General features: G+C 37.4%; 1 protein-coding gene and 1 long non-coding RNA gene across 11 annotated transcripts in view; one reads left to right on the top strand and one right to left on the bottom strand.

Moving 5' to 3' along the window:
- Positions 1-19,018, top strand: part of LOC309475524 (T-lymphocyte activation antigen CD86-like) — a 226,337-nt gene that overhangs the window by 89,635 nt on the left and 117,684 nt on the right. The gene's annotated exons all lie outside the window — the stretch shown is intronic.
- Positions 9,199-16,009, bottom strand: LOC309475540. Its single transcript, XR_014197706.1, has 2 exons — positions 15,927-16,009; positions 9,199-9,747 (listed from the first exon to the last, which is right to left on the bottom strand). It is a non-coding gene; the product is annotated as an uncharacterized lncRNA (long non-coding RNA).

Genomic DNA, 19,018 nt, shown 5'->3' on the forward strand with positions numbered 1-19,018 from the left:
GCGGTGAGGACGCTGACGAGGACAGCGTAGGCCTTAAGGCCTCGGCCTCGAGTGGTCGCTGCCTGACGAGCCCGCGCTCTACAGCCCGGCGCGAGGTTCACCCTCGCCCGCACCCACCTAATCTGTCATTTATTTTTGTTTTGATAATAAATGGAGCCAGCCTCCAAAAGTGAAACCTGTCCTGTGATTTTTGTTTTTATACACTAAATTGTGTTTGTTGTCTTTACATTAGAATAATAATGTTTCATATAATCTAGAATAGATATGGAATAAATAGCATTCAATACAAAATGAGTATCTCTCATATTGAAATCGAGTTTTTATGTGAAAGATTTGCTTTGTTGTGCATTTTAGTCATATTACAAAATAATTTATTGAGGCCAAACTAATAAAATAAAATAACATTATAAACTGTCACTTCACCACGTGACAGCAGCAAGCAGGCTCCTGATTGGTTAACGCGGCGCGAATTGACGCAGAAGTTCAGATTTTTCAACTCGGGCGGCAGACGCGAATTCGCGTCAAACGCGTGAATGCACAAATAGCACTAATAAAATCATTCGCGCGTAACGCGCTTAACGCACCAGACGCTCAATTCGCGCTATTCGCGCAAACTTGACGCGCGAATGAGGCGTATTCGCGTCTACCGCGCCGCGCTCTACGCCTCATTCGCGCCGCAGGAATTTTTTACGCACGTAACGCGTCTTTGCATTGACTTAACATTAGGCTTGTTTGAGATGAGCAAAATCTGCGCAGAATCGATCACCGGTGATCAGCGCGAGATGCATGCCGGTTAGAAATGTGTCCGAGTGCGGTCCGCCTTGCTCTGATGTCATGCTGACGTATGTCAAAAATCTCTCGCGAGCGCAAGGCACACCTGTCGGATTCTGCAGTCGAGCGCAGTTGCTCTCCACTGACTGCGCTGATCAAAAGCATGATGGGAAACGACTTGCTGACGACACAGCTTAATGTTCATTGGTTTAAACAACCGTGATGTATGACTGTTTGTGTGTTCCTACTACTTGTATCGCAATGATTTAATAAAGATAAAAGATTAAAAAATAAATAAATAAATAAATAAAAAATAAAAAACAACAACAACCAAAAGAGTATTGTTCTCTTTTAAAATGTTTGATTTTAAAACTCTGATATCATGTTTTATGTATGTGTGAATATTCCCAAACTATCTAACAGTGCGATCTCTATGGATTATGCAATGTATTTTTTATAAAAAAAATAAATTAAAAAAAACACATGTCTGTATTAAAGAAAAAAGACTGATAAACATGTATTTGGAATGGAATTAAATAATAGGCTACTTTGGGTGTCTTGTTCATTATATTTATTTTCATATAAAAGCAACAGAACTTAAATTCCATCCAGTTTATTAGCAACACTGTGCACGAGCGTGAATCCCGCGAATCCCGCGATATCCATCTTTGATCTCACAGCTGTCAGATCCACTGCGAGAAGAGAGAACTGTCCGGCTTGGCTGCGCTTTTTTCACTCCTCCCCTCACTGCAGCCGCCTACTCTCGCATACATTTCAGGCGAGGCGAGGCGCATCTCAAACAAGCCTATTGAAATCACTCGCGCCTGACGCGCTATTCGCGTCCGGTGTGAACGCACCATTACAGTTAATGCCCAGAGCTCCCACTCAGCTAATACGGCAGTTATGGGGGCATTAACCTAAAGAGTGTCTTTGTGCCTCTTAACAGACACAAAATGCAATTAAAATGTCTGTCCAACATGAACAGGGCCCTTACATGACAACAAGATGCGTTTAGCAACTTAGCCATTGTTTAAACTCACCTAAATAGTGTTTTAGACGGCTAGCTGTAGTCTCGCGCTGAAGTCCCGTGGGAACTCAGTAGTAGCCGGAACACGACGCTCCTCCCACCTGCACTATGTGCGCGATTTTTCCCCCAAACCACTTCAGCGGAAATCCCGCCCTGCAGCTGATTTAATTGGTTTAGGTTACAGTGACGATTGACATGACCAATGAAAACCTTAGAATCAGCTGCAGGGCGGGATTTCCGCTGAAGTGGTTTGGGGGAAAAAAAAATCACGCGCACTTTTTCCGGCTACAACTGAGTTCCCACGGGACTTCAGCGCGAGACTACAGCTGTCTAAAACACTATTTAGGTGAATTTAAACAATGGCTAAGTTGCTAAACGCATCTTGTTGTCATGTAAGGGCCCTGTTCATGTTGGACAGACATTTTAATTGCATTTTGTGTCTGTTAAGAGGCACAAAGACACTCTTTAGGTTAATGCCCCCATAACTGCCGTTTTAGCTGAATGGGAGCTCTGGTCATTAACTGTAACAGCTCCGCGTTGCAAGCACCGATCCGGTTCGTTTTTTTTTTCTATAGACAGTACTCACTAAGGTAAAACGATCAAGATTAACTTAAAAATTCACCGGAGTTCTCCTTTAAGCCTCTTAAAAGTCCTCGTCCGTGCTCCTAACAATTTTGACCTTAAGACCTCTTTTAAGGGTTAAGATGCTTTCTGAATTACTTTTTTCTTTACTAGGATTTTTTCTTTAATTTTAAGAGTAAACGCCCACATTTCTAAGAATTTTCTTAGAATTTTGTCACTAGGAGCTACTCTTTGCATTAAGATTCTTTATGAATACGGGCCCTGAACTTCAGACTGTACAGCTGATCATCAATGATGTGTGAAATTGGGTAATTATTTGTGTATTACGTTTTTAATTAAAGAAAAAAGAAAAAAAAAGGTGTTTATATTGGATATTTTAATAAAACTAAATGTTTTCTCATAACCCAAAAAATAAAATAAAAAATAAGGTATACACTTCCCGTACATACTAGAAAAAACAAAAACACACACCACAAGGATTCTCTGAAAAGAATGTTTGAATTCCAAGTAAATGTCTTCTCATCATATCCAACCTACACTTTGTAGACACTGAATATACAGTCTATTTAAAGGTTTATTATGAAAAGTATCAGAGTTGTTCAACTGGTTTAGATTGTGGAGAACTATCACTATCAGCCTATTGGAGGCAGAAGAGTAAACTGGATATTCTCAATAGAATATGATGTCTTGCTTTGATTTGGCCATGAAGACATCGACCTTAACCTTTATTTTGTAGTATTTTATAATTAAATATGGAAAAGTAAAAGGTTTCAATGGTCAAAACAAGCCAAGCATGCAATAATTTAAAATGCCAGTAAAACTTTGTAAAGACATTAAAGCCAAATCTGTTGGTGTGTTTTGAGGCAGTGCACTGGGGCTCTTTGAGGGTCCATGAGGGTTTAATGTTCTCTAAGATCCTCAGCCGGATCTCAGCATCAGAACATCATAAATTCATGGATCTCTTTGTGTGTGTATGACAAACATTGTGCCCTGGGTTTCCACATCAACACCACTCCTTACTAGTCAATGAAACACATCAAATAATGGCATCAGGTCAAACCAGAAACAGTATGATGACAATAGGAATCAAAAGCATTTTGTCCATAATATAGTAACAATACAAAATGCAATTATACAATACAAAAGAATGTACAATATGTCAAAATCAGGTGAAATATTAATGTTATAGCAATGCAAAATAAAGATGTATAAAGCAAAACAAATGTCAATAAATTCAAAAAGATCATCTGAAGTAAAACAAGCAACACACACACACACACACACACACACACACACACACACACACACACACACACACACACACACACACACACACACACACACACACACACACACACACACACACACACACACACACACACACACACACACACACACACAACCAAACCTACATGCTTATGTGACTATAAACAAGGCTGCGCTCCATCCACGCTGTCATTGCCTCCTGTCATCCCCATGGCGGCCCTCTTCACCATTCCTCCATTCCTCCATTCCTCCATTCCTCCATGGCTCCATGGCTCCTCCCTCCATCATCGCCGGCTGTGGACATGTCCAGAACATATGACCCAAAGTGGCCTCTTCTCTGGGACATCTAGAACATGTCATACTTCTGGAAATATTCTTGCCAGTTTACTCCTAGAAAAGTGTAGCCTATGGATTATCTTAAAGAGAGAGAAACTTTATTGTCATTGTAGTTATACAACGAAATTTGTTTGGTAACTCACAGAGTTCAGCAGCCATAAAAACAAAACAAAAACAGCACACATAACATAATAGATGTAATAAAAATATAAAATATAATGTATAAATATACAAATAAATAAATAATTAAAAAGGCACTTAATATAATCAACAAGATAAATTTAAGGATAGAAATGTAACAGTATTTACAGTATATTTGATAATATAGTGCAAACATTAATGTCCGAGTATTTTTGTACATTAGCAGCAAACATGAGAGAGGGCAAAGAGAGGAAAGATTAACTATTTATGTGTCGGGGGGGGTGGCACAGGCTACAGCTCTAGGGAAAAAGCTGTTCTTAAGTCTGTTCGTACGGGTTCTGAGTGTTCTGTATCTTTTCCCTGATGGGAGGGGTGCAAAAAGACTATGTCCTGGATGAGTTGAATCCTTGATGATGTTGCTAGCTCGCTTTCGTAGGCGGCTATCATAGATCATATCAAGGTTCGGGAGTTTGATTCCTATGATCCTCTGAGCAGTTTTGACGGTCCGGGTCAAAGCTCGGCGGTTTTCTGCAGTGCAGCTGGAGTACCACACTGTGATGCAATAACAGAGGATGCTCTCTATTGTGCTCCTGTAAAAATTTACTAAGAGCTGGGTTGGCACTTTTGCTTTTTTAAGTTTTCTTAGGAAAAAAAGTCTCTGCTGCACTTTCTTCACTAAGTGGGATGTGTTAATGGTCCATGTGAGATCTTTTGTTATATGTAGACCCAGGAATTTGATGTCATTCACCCTCTCAACTTCCTCACCATTTATGTAGAGGGGGAGTGATGTTATTTTCTTGACTCTCCTGTAGTCTACCACGATCTCCTTTGTTTTGGCAGTGTTCAGAACCAGACCGTTGTTCACACACCATTTGATTAGATGTTGAACATCCTCTCTGTAGTGAGACTCATTGTTTCCTGATATCCTTCCCACTATAGTGGTATCATCAGCAAACTTCACTATGGTGTTAGAAGAGGAGTGGATGGATTTACAGTCGTGTGTGAATAGGGTGAAAAGAGCTGGACTAAGAACGCATCCCTGCGGTGCTCCTGTGTTAATGGTGATAACAGATGATGTATGACTGCCCACCCTGACATTCTGTGGTCTGTTAGTGAGGAAATCTAAAATCCATGAACAGAGTGTGGTGTTTAGTCCCAGGTCATTCAGCTTGTTTACAAGTTTGCATGGCACGATGGTATTAAAAGCCGAGCTGAAATCTACAAATAGCATCCTAACATATGTATTGGGATGCTCCAAATGAGTAAGACTGGTGTGAAGTGCAATTGAGATTGCATCCTCTGTAGATCTGTTCTTATAGTAAGCAAACTGTAGACTGTCCAGGTCAGCAGGGATGTTGGCTTTGATGTGTGAAAGAACCAGTTTCTCAAAGCACTTCATGATAATTGGTGTCAGAGCGACTGGGCGATAGTCATTCAGACATTTTACAGACCGTTTTTTGGGCACGGGAATAATAGTAGTTGATTTTAGGCATGTTGGGACTACAGCCTGCTGCAAAGACAGATTGAAGATGCTGGTGAACACCCCCGCCAGTTGGTCAGCACATGACTTCAGCGTGCGACCTGGAACTTTGTCTGGTCCTGCTGCTTTATTGACATTGATCCTCCTTAGCGTGGATCTCACCTGATGGCATTCGAGGACAAGTACCGGCTCCTCTCTGGGTGATGGTGTTATCTGGATTTCCACGCTGTTGGAGTGACCGTCAAAGCGCGCAAAGAACTTAAATTGCAGTAATCCATGCCTGACACAAACAGATGTTGAATGAATTTGCCTAATTACTGACTCTGAGAATACACTTCAATATAAAGTCCAGGAACACACACAAGGAATATGTAACAAACAGCTTGTTCGATCTCCACTGTTGATATTGATTGTTGAAGACTGACTTTATCCTGTTCACTGATAAAGTGGCAAAACAGTGTGTTGTGTTCTCACTGTCACATGGCTCTGGTGTGTATAGCTCCTCATAACAAAATAAAACTAAACTGCTTGTTAATGCTTAGCTGGTCTGTGGTTATTCCATGTGACTTCTAAATTTCTGCTATATAACTAGTTTCATTTTTCTGTCTCAAATGGTGTGAAAGCAACTTTCTAGCCTTTTCCGCCATAATTGAATTCTTGCTGTTTAGATCTCAGATATAACCTCTCCTCTGCCTCTATGGTTAAGGTATCTCTGACTGTAATACTCCTCTCTCCTTATATAGGGCAGCGGTGGAGATCTAGAATGCTCTTGATATCGTTTATCCTTGAGATAATCTGATTTTTCATCATGCCCGCACTATATGAAATGATTTTGTCTTCAACGTCTCCCAGAAGTTACAGTCAGTCATACCCGGCGCAGTTTGTTTCAAGAAAGTAATATATCTGATTAAATACAATTCAACAAACTTCTAATTTGCCAGTAATCTAGAGTTGAATCTCCACACACCCTGTGATGGTACGTTGTTTTGAAAGCAGAGAATGATCACTACAATACCTGTGTATTGTTCGTTCAATAATAATTCATATATTATTTTATAACCAGTTATTATTGATTATTAATATTTCATAGAGCTAATTTGCTACACTGCAAACAGCAGGACAATATTTCAGAGCTTCCGATAACATCCTCCTCCTGATCTAGAGAAAAATGAAAGAGAGAGAATTGAAAAGATAAAGGAAATATAGCCTGACCTTTTCATGAATTTGCCTTTCAAATGAGCTCAAAAGTAAGACTGTACAATAAGAGACTGTATTATATATAATCCCACAGGCATTCATATAATCCTACAGTTCAAACTACAATCCGGCCTCTAGCTCATAAATGCCAGAGGAGAACTGGCCCCCGACTGAGCCTGGGTTCTCCCAAGGTTTTTTTTCTCCATTAGGTCACCTGATGGAGTTTTAGGACACCATTAGGTCACTTGATGGAGTTTTTCGGTTCCTTGCCACTGTTGCCTTTGGCTTGCTCAGTTGGGGATATTTTGGGGATATTTAATTTAATTGTATCAATCAATAAATTCCTCTTGAAACAAACTTTGTTGTATTATTTAAATTGAATACTGTGAAGCTGCTTTGATACAATCTGTATTGTGAAAAGCGCTATACAAATAAACTTGACTTGACTTGACTTGTATTCTCTGATGGGAGGAGAGATTCAGAGAGATTTTTAGGGTTGAGATTGTTAGTTTACTTTGAGGTGTTGTCTGATGCCTTTATCTGATGTTACATTTCCTCATAATTTACTCATAAGGAGTTGTGCTTGAGGAAACTCTGAGCATCAGGATGTTTGTCATACATTTCCCTCATGAGAAAGGCCCAATTATTGTGATGTTCTGATGCTGAGATTGAGATACGGCTGGAGCTTTTAGAGGCCATTAAAACCCTCACAGGTCCCTCAAAAAGCCCCAGTGCACTGCCCAAAACACACCACACATCAGGAAGGGGTTAGTTGTTTTCAATGTGTGAACTAAATTAAACTTATACCAGAGTCTGATGTGCTGTTTTTTTTTTTTTTTATCAGAAACCGCATTTCTGCTTTGACACTTTGGATAAAAGCCTCATCCATATGAATAAATGTAAATGCAAAACATTTGGTGTTAGTAAAATGTATAAGATTACAAATATCCAAACAACTTGACAGACGCATTATTTCATCAAAACAATTTATTGCGTCTTGATCATAATGAGATGATGCAAATACAATGAAAATACTCCTTGTTTCCTCTGTTTATACATGAGAATATTGAAGTACATTAACAATTTAACAATTCAGTTCCAGCACATAAAACACTATTTGCAAGATGAATGTTTACATAATTTAAGGCAGCAACAAATTGACAGACTCACTTGTCTTTCAACCAAAAATGTACCTTTTCAAGATCTCATTCTGTTATACAGTAAGAATGCAGTGTCTACATTGCAACGGCGCCAAGAATAATTAATCAAGCTAATTGATAATATCCCAAGAATATAGCAGCACAAAACAGTCTTTTACATCAGAAAACTGTAAAAACTATAATGTAACTTACAAAGTGGAAAGACAAGGCAAAGTTATTTATTTGTATCCAGCCTCTCATGGAAACTTCAGATGCCCCAACACCCATGCAGAGACGACTCCACGCCCGTGAGGAGACGACTCGACACCGGCGATATGTTATGCCCTAAATTAATGCATGATTAACTAACTGTATTTTTCTATGTACATTTTTTTTTTGAAATACACTTTCTGTAAAGCTGCTTTGAGACAATATGTATTGTGAAAAGCGCTATACAAATAAATTTGAATTGAATTGAATTGAAAATTGAATTATTTATAGCACACTTTATACACACTAGTAAAAGCACTTCACTTTAAAGTGATAATTATAAAGGGTACAAAGTATGAAAAAAATAGTCAAGGCAAGAATATGTAACATTTGGTCCTTTATCAGTTGCAGAATAAAATACTTGGAGGAACATTAAGTTCTGGTGAATAAAAGAGTTGCGAGTCGTTTCGCTTTTCAGCACAGATTAATCTGATGGTTTGAGGTGCAGCACTTTTGACTTCATCATAATTAGGTATTTGTTGATTTAGATTTGTTTTAATGTGATTATTCAATTTTTTGTCATAATTTCAACTTTCTTCTCATAATTCTGAATTATTGCATAATTTACATTTTGTGTCAATTTTAACTTTTTAATCTCATATTTATGATCTACCAAATCATGATAGTTTGTTCTTACAAGCAGGAAATGTTCCTACATTCTGATCCCATTGTAACGGGTACTTCGGACTCAATAGCCAATATTAATATGTCATTAATATTAGCTATAATTAAATAAATAACTATGGAAATAAACAGTTTAGGCTAGTTAGGTCACAAAAGTCTAAATTCGGCTACAGGAGCTGGTAGTCAGTAATAACACAGAAACATGAATTTAAGTTTAGTACAGGTACCATGTATTGAAAAGTGATTAAACAAAAGATTTACAAACAAAAATAATGAAAATAGAAAAAAAAAAAAAAAAATATATATATATATATATATATATATATATATATATATATATATATATATATATATATATATATATATACAGACTACAGTTGAACCAGTTATAGTTAAGTGCACTTTATGGTTATTGTTCAAATAAGATATGACAATAGAAATTACAACAAATGCCACTGTCTATGGTTAAATACTTGCGCTAAGCACAATCACGTGACTAGGATTACGTGAGGTCGCAAGGCACGCACTCCGCATGGGTAATTTAAAGGGACAGGGAGGACAGAACCAATATACAAACATTTAATATATATTGATGGATTTTAACCTGAGTTACACCATGGTTACAGGTGATCGTCTTATCAATGCAAATGTCATTAACAACATTCATCTCTCACACTCTGAAAAAATTATATAAGAAATGATGTGTTATATAAGGTCAGTAACTTATACTCTGCTGTTGTTTTGACTGGGCAGTGTTATCCTTTACAGTCTTCTGCTTATTTCTTACTTTTTCCATCTAAAAGTTGTGGCAGCAAAAATGAAAGCATCAACCTCCTCCACTGACTCTGTGTTTAGCGCTAAAGCTCATGCAGTTTCTGCTGTTACAGTTATACAGTTGTGTCATGTACCAAATGCTTTATCATTATTATCAGCAGTGGTGTAGTGGTAAAAAAAGATGTGGGTAAACTATAAATTCTGGTGGACCACAACTTGATCACCCGGTAAGGTGGGCCACTGCCTACCGGTGTATGTGTATCCTGATGACATCGCTATAGGCTATCATTTGATGGTACTACCAAGGGTATCACTGGTTGTTCCCTCATCATAGGTCACAAAATCACTATTCAATTCATACATTAATCGAAGTTCTTGTTAAAGAGACTCAAGAAGGAATAATATGGTTGAAATCTATAAAGTTTACTAAATGACAAAACAGAGAGAACAAAAATATTTAAGAGAGATAGAGAGGGAGGCTTATACCCAGGGCTTCCAATGCAATGCACTTGAACATAATTATAGGGATTTGGGGTTATTTTCATAGTCGATTAATCTGTTGAATATTTCCTCGATTAATTGATTAGTTGTTTGGTCTATCAGAAAAATGTGGATCAGTGTTTCCCTGTAGAGGGAAAAGTCTTTAACCTGGTGCAGGCTTGATTCCCTCTGAATGTCTTGTACAGTTGGGTTTTGACATGCTCATTACATTAAACCAGCTGCATGTAATGAATTGTTAAAAAAAAAAAAAAAAAAAAAAAAAAATGTTTTGCCTAGTTTGAATGATTTTCTGTTGCGGCTGCGATCAAGTTTAATTCTCGCGCAGCTTGTGTTAGTAACGAGCGTGTGTTTTCTGCTCCGTGTGTGCCGTTCTCTTTGTTCCGTGTGTGTGTGTGTGTGTGTGTGTGTGTGTGTGTGTGTGTGTGTGTGTGTGTGTGTGTGTGTGTGTGTGTGTGTGTGTGTGTGTGTGTGTGCGTGTGTGTGTGTGTGTATGAGGAGTGGATAGTGCCACGGATAACTTACCGAAGTCGACAGTCGTGTACTTTTACGTGACAGAAGGGGTACGCCGCACCACAGACGCGTGACACCAACGCGTGACTCCAACGTCGCACCACAGCACGCCGCACCACAGACGCGTGACACCAACGTGTGACTCCAACGTCGCATCACAATAAAATAATATCTATTTTTCCCCCTAGCTTTTCTTATCTTTCCTTTGTTATCTTTCTAATCAATCATTCTTTTCTTGTATTCTGATGACATTGAAAATATCACTGATACAAATTTTGTATTGTATACAAAGTTGCGTATGTCATTAATGTCATCTCTGAATGGTTTACAAACATAGTATTTTTTTTTTTTAATAATTCACTCACTTTCTACTGGATATGAGGACTATTATACACCATCAAAGTCACAACTTTTTGCACAATTATTAACAACAACTTTAAAGTTGAACAGATAAATTCATTAATTGTAATCTATAAACATAATATTCTGGAATGTGTCATTCTGAGTTTTTACTTTTGAAGGTGGTAATAATTTTAATTTACACAGTTGACCATAATGGGCGAATACACAATATGAAACTATTCACGATATTGTTTACAGGAGAAGGTGACAAGAAAGTATTTTAATAGCCTATATTATTTACAAGAAATCAACAATGAAAAAATATAAGACAGGGAAATAGTCTTTTAGTCACAAAATGCAAAACAATGTAGGTTCATGTTCAAATGTTCAAAACTAGGGCTGTCAGTGTCGACTATTTTATTTATATATTTTTTGGTCATAAAGATAGATCTGAAGTGAACAATAGCCTTTATGACTTAAATACATATTACAAATGAGGCAATATAATTGGTTCAAATAAAGTAGGGTATTAAAAGTAATTAATTATTTTATTTTATTTAACAACACTATTAAAATACATGAAGAAATATATAAACAATGAACATATGTATATTATGTACAAATGCCAACAGAGGGCGCAAGAGGGCTGACGATAATTGTTACACTTTACATCAAGAGCAGTACTACGGTGACGCATAGCTGCTGCCACATACATATTATTTTTTCCCCTCAATTATGTTGTAATAACGAGATCTTGTGTCGTTTTAACGTCATCTTTTGTCGTAATAACGTGATCTTATGTCGTTAAAACGACATATTTTTCTCGTAATAACGAGATGTCGTTAAAAACGACATCTTTTTTTTTTGCCTTTATAAGGACATGTGTAGTCATGTACAAAATATGCCTTTATCCACATAAAATTGACAGCCTATAGCGCCTTTATCACACTTCTACGTTCAAAAAGCTTAAGCAAATAGTAACAGCCCCCAATCAGGCAAAATTATTCAATGAGGCCCTTTTTTAAAATATATTTTATATAGGCCTATAAGTTTTTTTTATTATTATATATTATATATAGCCTAAGATTTATTTTTGTTAATAGGCTATATCTTCCTTACCTAGAGATATAATTAAACAAAAAGTAGTCAAAACACATCTAACAGAACGTAGCCTAAGTTGTTTATTTTTTACAACATTGTGTTCTTATTTTGTTTAATTAACGAAATGTCAATCTTCATCTTTATAACAGAAGATACAATACAAAAATCTTCAAGATACAGCCATATAGGCTACAATCTTCACATGTATAACGGATTATCACCTTATAAACAGTCCTTTGTGTGGTGGAATAATCAATGCTATATAGAAATATATGGTTACCGGTAGTATAATTTAAACTTTATTTTATTATTTTATTTGTTCATTAACTAATTATGCTAACTCAACTAATTTAATGTAAAGAGCTGGATACTAATTACTAATTAAATAATGTCAAATATTAAATGTAGGCTATCGATTAGAGTTGCCATAGACTGAAGGATTTTTCTAAACTAGTAGTAATTTATTTAAGCAATTAGGACTAATCTCACGTTTAAATTCAATCCTGGGTGTATGGCTATTCCGCGCTCAAGCGCATAAAACTTGCCGCAAAGCACCGGCAAAAGTAGGCTAATGATATAATAAATGTGTCTGAAAAAAATAATGAAGCATTTTAATTGTTTATTAATGACTAGTCTTTTCTAAATCAGTGTAGGCTGCCTGCAAACATAATCTACATCCCGCTGTAATTTAGCCTCTAGAGATGCGCCTTTCATACGGACAGGATCACATAATCAGATGGTATACCGTAGGCTATTTGCTTTCGATTGGATTTTTTTTCGTTGGTGGATAACATTTTTTATTTTTTTATAAACTTTATATAGATAGTTATATTTCTCATGTCTGTGAGGCTTGTCTATACACTGTTTTTCGGTTCATTTTTGAGACGCGCTCGAATTCACAGAGATCATGAAAGCGCGCCCTGTTCGTTTTATTTTATTTTACAAAAGCACAACGTTTTCTTGTTGTTGAGAGTTTACACAAATAAAAGTAGTTGCGACTGATGTATTATTCTTTTCTGTATGACCAGAAATGATGGAGTATTTAAGTTGTTTCCACTGTTGATAGGAAAATGCGAGTGATGGCACCGGCGCGTCCATGTCATGCAGTGCGCGCTCCACACTCCGCGCTCCACACTCCGCACAAACACGATATGCGCTTAATAATAGCGAACATTTATCTAGGTTAACGTTAGAGCGAGCGGCCATGCCAGACTGATAAGTCTTCTTCATGTTTAACAAATCAAATTCTGTTTTATTTTATTGCGCCAGTTTGAAAAGGATCGACGACTGAAACACTTAAGCCGCCTTTCCACTGCGCACGACATTCGCATTCGATTGTCGCATTTCACCCCCTGGTGTCAGTCGCAAGGAACTTTGAAATTGGTCGTGAAGCAACCGTTACCCTCGGCTATTCACAATGGTAAAATTAATGATTTTAATGAATATAATGCATGCATGAATATATCCACACAAAACGAATGACCCTCAATACATCTAATATAAAAAACAGTCGATTTTATAGAGCTAATCAATATAAATATTGATTTAATAATGATACAAATATTTTTTCAGCCATTATTATTAATAACCGTAATTTTGCAGGAATAGCGTTTACAATAAAGTATTAAAATATTGGCAATTCTAGCTTCGCGCTCATAGTTTTGATTAGAATACATCACATCCGGTCGACCGGTCGCATACGGTCTAGCCGCAGAAGTTCAGATATTTCAACGCATCCGAAGCTCAAATCGGATCCGAAATTTCCGCATACGCATATGATCGGAACTCCCCGCAGCTCCCGTACGACTCTCCATTGGAAATGAATGACTTCCGGTCCGACGGCTGTCGTTTGTCGTTTGCAGTGGAAAGGCGGCTTTAGCAGCCTATACAGATAAACGCCCAACGCTGGTGTTTTTCTTTAAACAAATTCGTTTAGTCTTTAAAATAAATATTGTTTGTGGGCTAATTAATGCCACAATCATTTGTTTATTTTATTGGCTACTTTTATTTTTCATTTTTGTTTTGCATTGAATACCATTTAAAGGATTTGCTGTGCACCGCAATGCCATCCTCCCATAGAAAGCCACGTTAAGAGCCACCTTTATTTTCTTTATAATAAGGGTTTCTATCGGAAAACGCTTAACGCATAATTAAATGCATTGCGTTCATATTCTGGGCTCATCTGCTTTTCTGTAGGATAGTATGGTTTATTAATAAGGTGTGTAGGCTATAGCATTTGATCTTTATCACTGAAGTAGCCTATTAAGCCACATTAAGCTTTTTCTTTATTATAAGGGTTTTCTATGGGAGGAAAATGCTTAGCCTAATATGCAATTAAACACAATGTTCGTATTCTGGGCTCATCTGCTATTAATAAGGTGTACAGAATTTGATCATTTAACATGAATGTCCGTTGGGGGCTGTTATTTCTTCAGCTTTTTGAACGTATGATAAAGACATGATTGGCTATCAATTTTATGTGGATAAAGGCATATTTTGTAGCCTACATGACTACACACTTGAGTGGAAAAAATTATATGTATGTGGCAGCAATGCGTCACCGTAGTTTTTCATTAACTTCGATTTATGAATAAAGAATTTTCCAAGCAAAATTATTAAGTTGACTATATATTGTACAGAGAAATTTGAGTCAGAAAATTAAAAGAAGATATCAAAATTAGATAAATGTAGGCTATGTTTGAGCCATGTTGTCCATTAATGAAACATTGGCTATATCATTCCACAGAGAAGAGCTATGTGAGCAATTATAGAATGGTCTAACGTTTCCGTTTCCATGAAGCAAAAGCTGCATTTTTCGTCTACGGTATACATTTTTAGATAATCTTGTTACAGGGGTAATAATGGTAAATAATTTTAAATGATATTTCTTTTACTTTGTTTGTAATTAAAAATGTATGTGGGTTACTCCATGCTCTACTCCAATTAATATTTTCATACAAGGGGGACCATTTGTATCTGGAGGCAGGGATAGATTTTGCAAATAAAATATTTTTTATTACTTTGTTGTTAACTTTTCTGTCTAGAAAAGATAGACCATTTATTTAAAAACACTGCTGTAGAAAGACCAACAAGTTAGAGCCTGTTTATGGAATATTCGCTTCTTTTTTGATGACAAATTTAAAATTAAGATAGGCTTTAATATTAAACAAAAATTCACTTTAAAGAAAAGCTTCCTACAAAACAAAACAAAAATCATGTCTCCCGATAGGCTATAGCCTATTGCAAATCCAATCTTACTCATGCTATTCACTTTTCGTTATCAACATGGGAAAAATAACATTATATTGGGACGACGTGTGTATCAGGCGTCTTATTAGGCGACGTACTGAGGGACGACGTGTGTATCAGGCGTCTTATTAGGCGACGTGCCTGGTTCAGACGTTATGATTTTTTATACATTTCTCACGTACGCCGTCGCCACGTCGCCGTAAGGTATACGTTACTACTGTGACGCCGCCGTGACGTCGCCGCCGGTCTGTCGTCTGACGTCTCTATCAATCCCATTCAAAAATAGACACGGACTGACGGCGACGGAAGGGTAGACTGCTCCTTCGCCTTCTTCAGGGTAGACTTAGAAAAGGCATGATCTACCCGCCATATGTGTGTGTGTCGGCGCGCTGCGCTCTCTGCTCAACGTTCTGCTCTGTCATTAACGGCCCAAATGCTCGAATCATGTACCGATCGGCGATCACGCACTGTAAAAGCAAAGTCCGCTCAAATAACGTGAAATTTAGAGGTGGATAAACGCAATTTGAGGTGGATAAACGCACTTTGGAGGTGGGCAAATGCTATTTCCGAATTTTGGGAGGTGAGTAAACGGCGTTTACGTGCGTTTAGCCTCCACTACATCCCTGATTATCAGTTATTACTGATTCATGTGTTCAACCTCATGAGCGTCTGAACTCATGTCGTGTCTGTCTGCCCTACACTGTAAAAACTAAATGAGCCTCAAATATCCTGTCGGCAGTGTTGTAGTCGAGTCACCAATTGTCGAGTCCGAGTCAAGTCTCGAGTCCCCGTCAAGTCTCGAGTCCCCGTGTTCGAGTCCGAGTCCAAGTCCGAGTCACCAAAGAAGAGACCGAGTCGAGTCCGAGTCGAGTCACCATTACCTGAGTTCGAGTCCGAGTCGAGTCTCGAGTCCCCAGTGTTCGAGTCCGAGTCGAGTCATCAAGGTTGAGTCTGTGTTATATTTCAAGACTGCCAACATTTCTCTACTCTGGCACCTTTAAAGAGCTGATATAATTATAAAAGAGGGTCTACATTAAACAAAAATGACACCACTGTGTTGACAATTATAAATAATAAATACAATATAAATAAATATAAATAAAAAATTTGATTTCAATAATGTAGGCTATTAGTAGGCTAAATGTTGAAATTAACATTAACAATGCTGTAGAAGTGCAGTTTATTAATAGTAGCCTAAATGTTAACTAATGTAGTTAACTAGAGTTTAATAAATGGAACATATTGTAAAGTGTTACCGATTTGTTATACACCGATTCAGACGTCTCGTGAGTTCGTTGTTGGACAGATGGTCAGTTGTTTTAACCATTCATTAAAGTGAATCGTTCAAAGGAGTCATTAGTTCGCGAATCGGACGTGTCATTAATGGACGTCACAGGACGTAGCCTATACGGCACGCCTTGTGTGATTATCTCGGCAGTTTAGGACAGGACAAGATTTGTGTCAACACAGAAAACATTTAATCACTAGATAGGTCTTTTCGTTTATTGAAATTGTGGCTAATGTCAGCTGAATGTGCGGAACGCTTTTCAGAGAAGATAAGGCAAACGTTTTTTGTTTTTTTTCAGCACAATTCACACCTCGCGGTAATTCAGGAGAAAAAAATCTCTGAATGATCTACGTGAAACTTCGGTCTTCCGACCTTTTACTATCGTGTCAATTGATTTTGATTAATATGCGTGAGGAGGGAGCACCGCTCGTGTTGTTTGAAGACGGTGAGAGCGCGCGCGCGGCTGGGGCTTTCTCTCTGCTCGTTCATATATGCAGGAAAAAAAGAGATCCCGTCCGGTCTTGGAGCCCAAAACAGGAAAAGTGTAACATCTTATATCAAATTTTAAATCCTATTTAGTCAGAAACTTCATCCAACGTCATTCATTTGATGAATGCTCAAGTCCGATTTTATATCCTCGAGTCCGAGTCCAAGAACGAGTCATCAGTCCGCGAGTCCAAGTCAAGTCACGAGTCCTGAGAATAGAGTCTCGAGTCGGACTCGAGTCCAGAGAATAGGGACTCGAGTCGGACTCGAGTCCGAGTCCAGGACTCGAGTACTCCATCACTGCCTGTCGGATACTCAAGGAACTTCAAAATGTAATTTAAGTGCCTCAGAGCTCTTTCTCCTAGGGTTACTGGTGGAGCATTGGCAATCTTTGAGGTTCTTGCTGGAACATAAGTTCACAAGTTCATAAGTTCTTATGGGATCCTTTAAGCACTTTGTATTCAGTTCAGAGGTTCTGGAGTCACCTTTTCATTACCATGAGACCTCGAAGTGCTTTGGGGGGAAATAGAGGAACCAGAATTATATAAAAGGGTTATTGTAAGATCTTTTAACATTTAAGTGGTTCCTGGAAGATCTCTTATGTTAAAGCCAGCATCTGGAGGAACCCAATGGTTCTGTGAGACCAGAATAAGATTATTATTCAAGTCAATTCACCTTTATTTATATAGCGCTTTTTACAATACAGATTGTATCAAAGCAGCTTCACAGTGATAACATGAAAATAATACAACAAAGTTTGTTTCTAGAAGAAAATTGCGTCATCGTCCACCTATTATCCTATTATTATTATACTTGGCCTAAGTTTGATTCAGTATGAGATAATTGCGCGTTCATGCGCTGGTTTAAAAGGGGATATGTATCGATAGTAGAAACATTGATCAGCAACGCTGCTATTGGCTGCTCAGCGTGGCCAAAGAGCGCGCTCAGTTTTTCTCCTCAGCAGAGCAAGAACTAATAGTCGAAGTTTATTCGGAATTTAATGTTAATGTTTATCAATGTTTAATCAAAACTCCAGGGAACACCTCAAAGTCTGCAAAAGCCAGGAGAGAGGGCTGGCAAAAAGTAGCAGACAATTTAAATCTGTTAGATGTGGCCATGTTAGATGTTTTTATCACTTTTTTGTATTTTAATAATTGCATAATTACTTTGTTCATTGTAATGTCAGAGTCACCACACTAGAACATGGAAACAAATAAAAGTGAAGTACAAAAATATTCTACATAATGGTAATTTTTAGTTATAGTCTCTTTTATAAAAGGCACTGTTAAATAAATGGTTGTCTGTTTATAAAAGCAACCAAGAAAAAGGCTAAGAAAAAAAAAAAAGATCTTAGTAGCCTACACTGTAAAATAATTTTTGCTGCATTAAATTAAGGCCGTATAGTCATTTCAACTGTTAAATCTTGAGTAATGATGAATTGCTTTGACTTGTGAAAGTGAAAACTGATAAACTTATGTTAATGTAAAAATATTTTGCTATGAGTTATTGATCACATGTTTCCCGAGTGTAGTTCATTGTAATGACATTGTGTTTTCCTCTTTTGTGCACTTTTACATAATACACCAACACTTGTATCTGTTCCCAAGAAAGTGGTGCTGAAATATGTGCAGTATTTTCTAACTTTCCAAAGGAAAGAAAGTATAAGACTTTGTAATGTCCATTTGTTTCCATTGCACTGGACAGTGAATAAACCTTGTCAGATAACTGTCATATGGAGGAACTAGCCCTGCAAGTGCATAAATAACTTTACTTAATTTATACTTATATGCTTTATGGCTGCAATATAAGTTGCAGGATTCCACATCTACAGAAAGGCCTACAGAAGAGTCTGCACAGACAGAGGAGACATAGGCCTACATGTGGGCAGTGTAACTTTTCCTTTTTATTTGTTGCATGAGGCATGTGTCTAATAT

Source organism: Leuciscus leuciscus (genome assembly GCF_965113295.1).
Source record: "Leuciscus leuciscus genome assembly, chromosome: 15".
Lineage (NCBI taxonomy): Eukaryota > Metazoa > Chordata > Actinopteri > Cypriniformes > Leuciscidae > Leuciscus > Leuciscus leuciscus.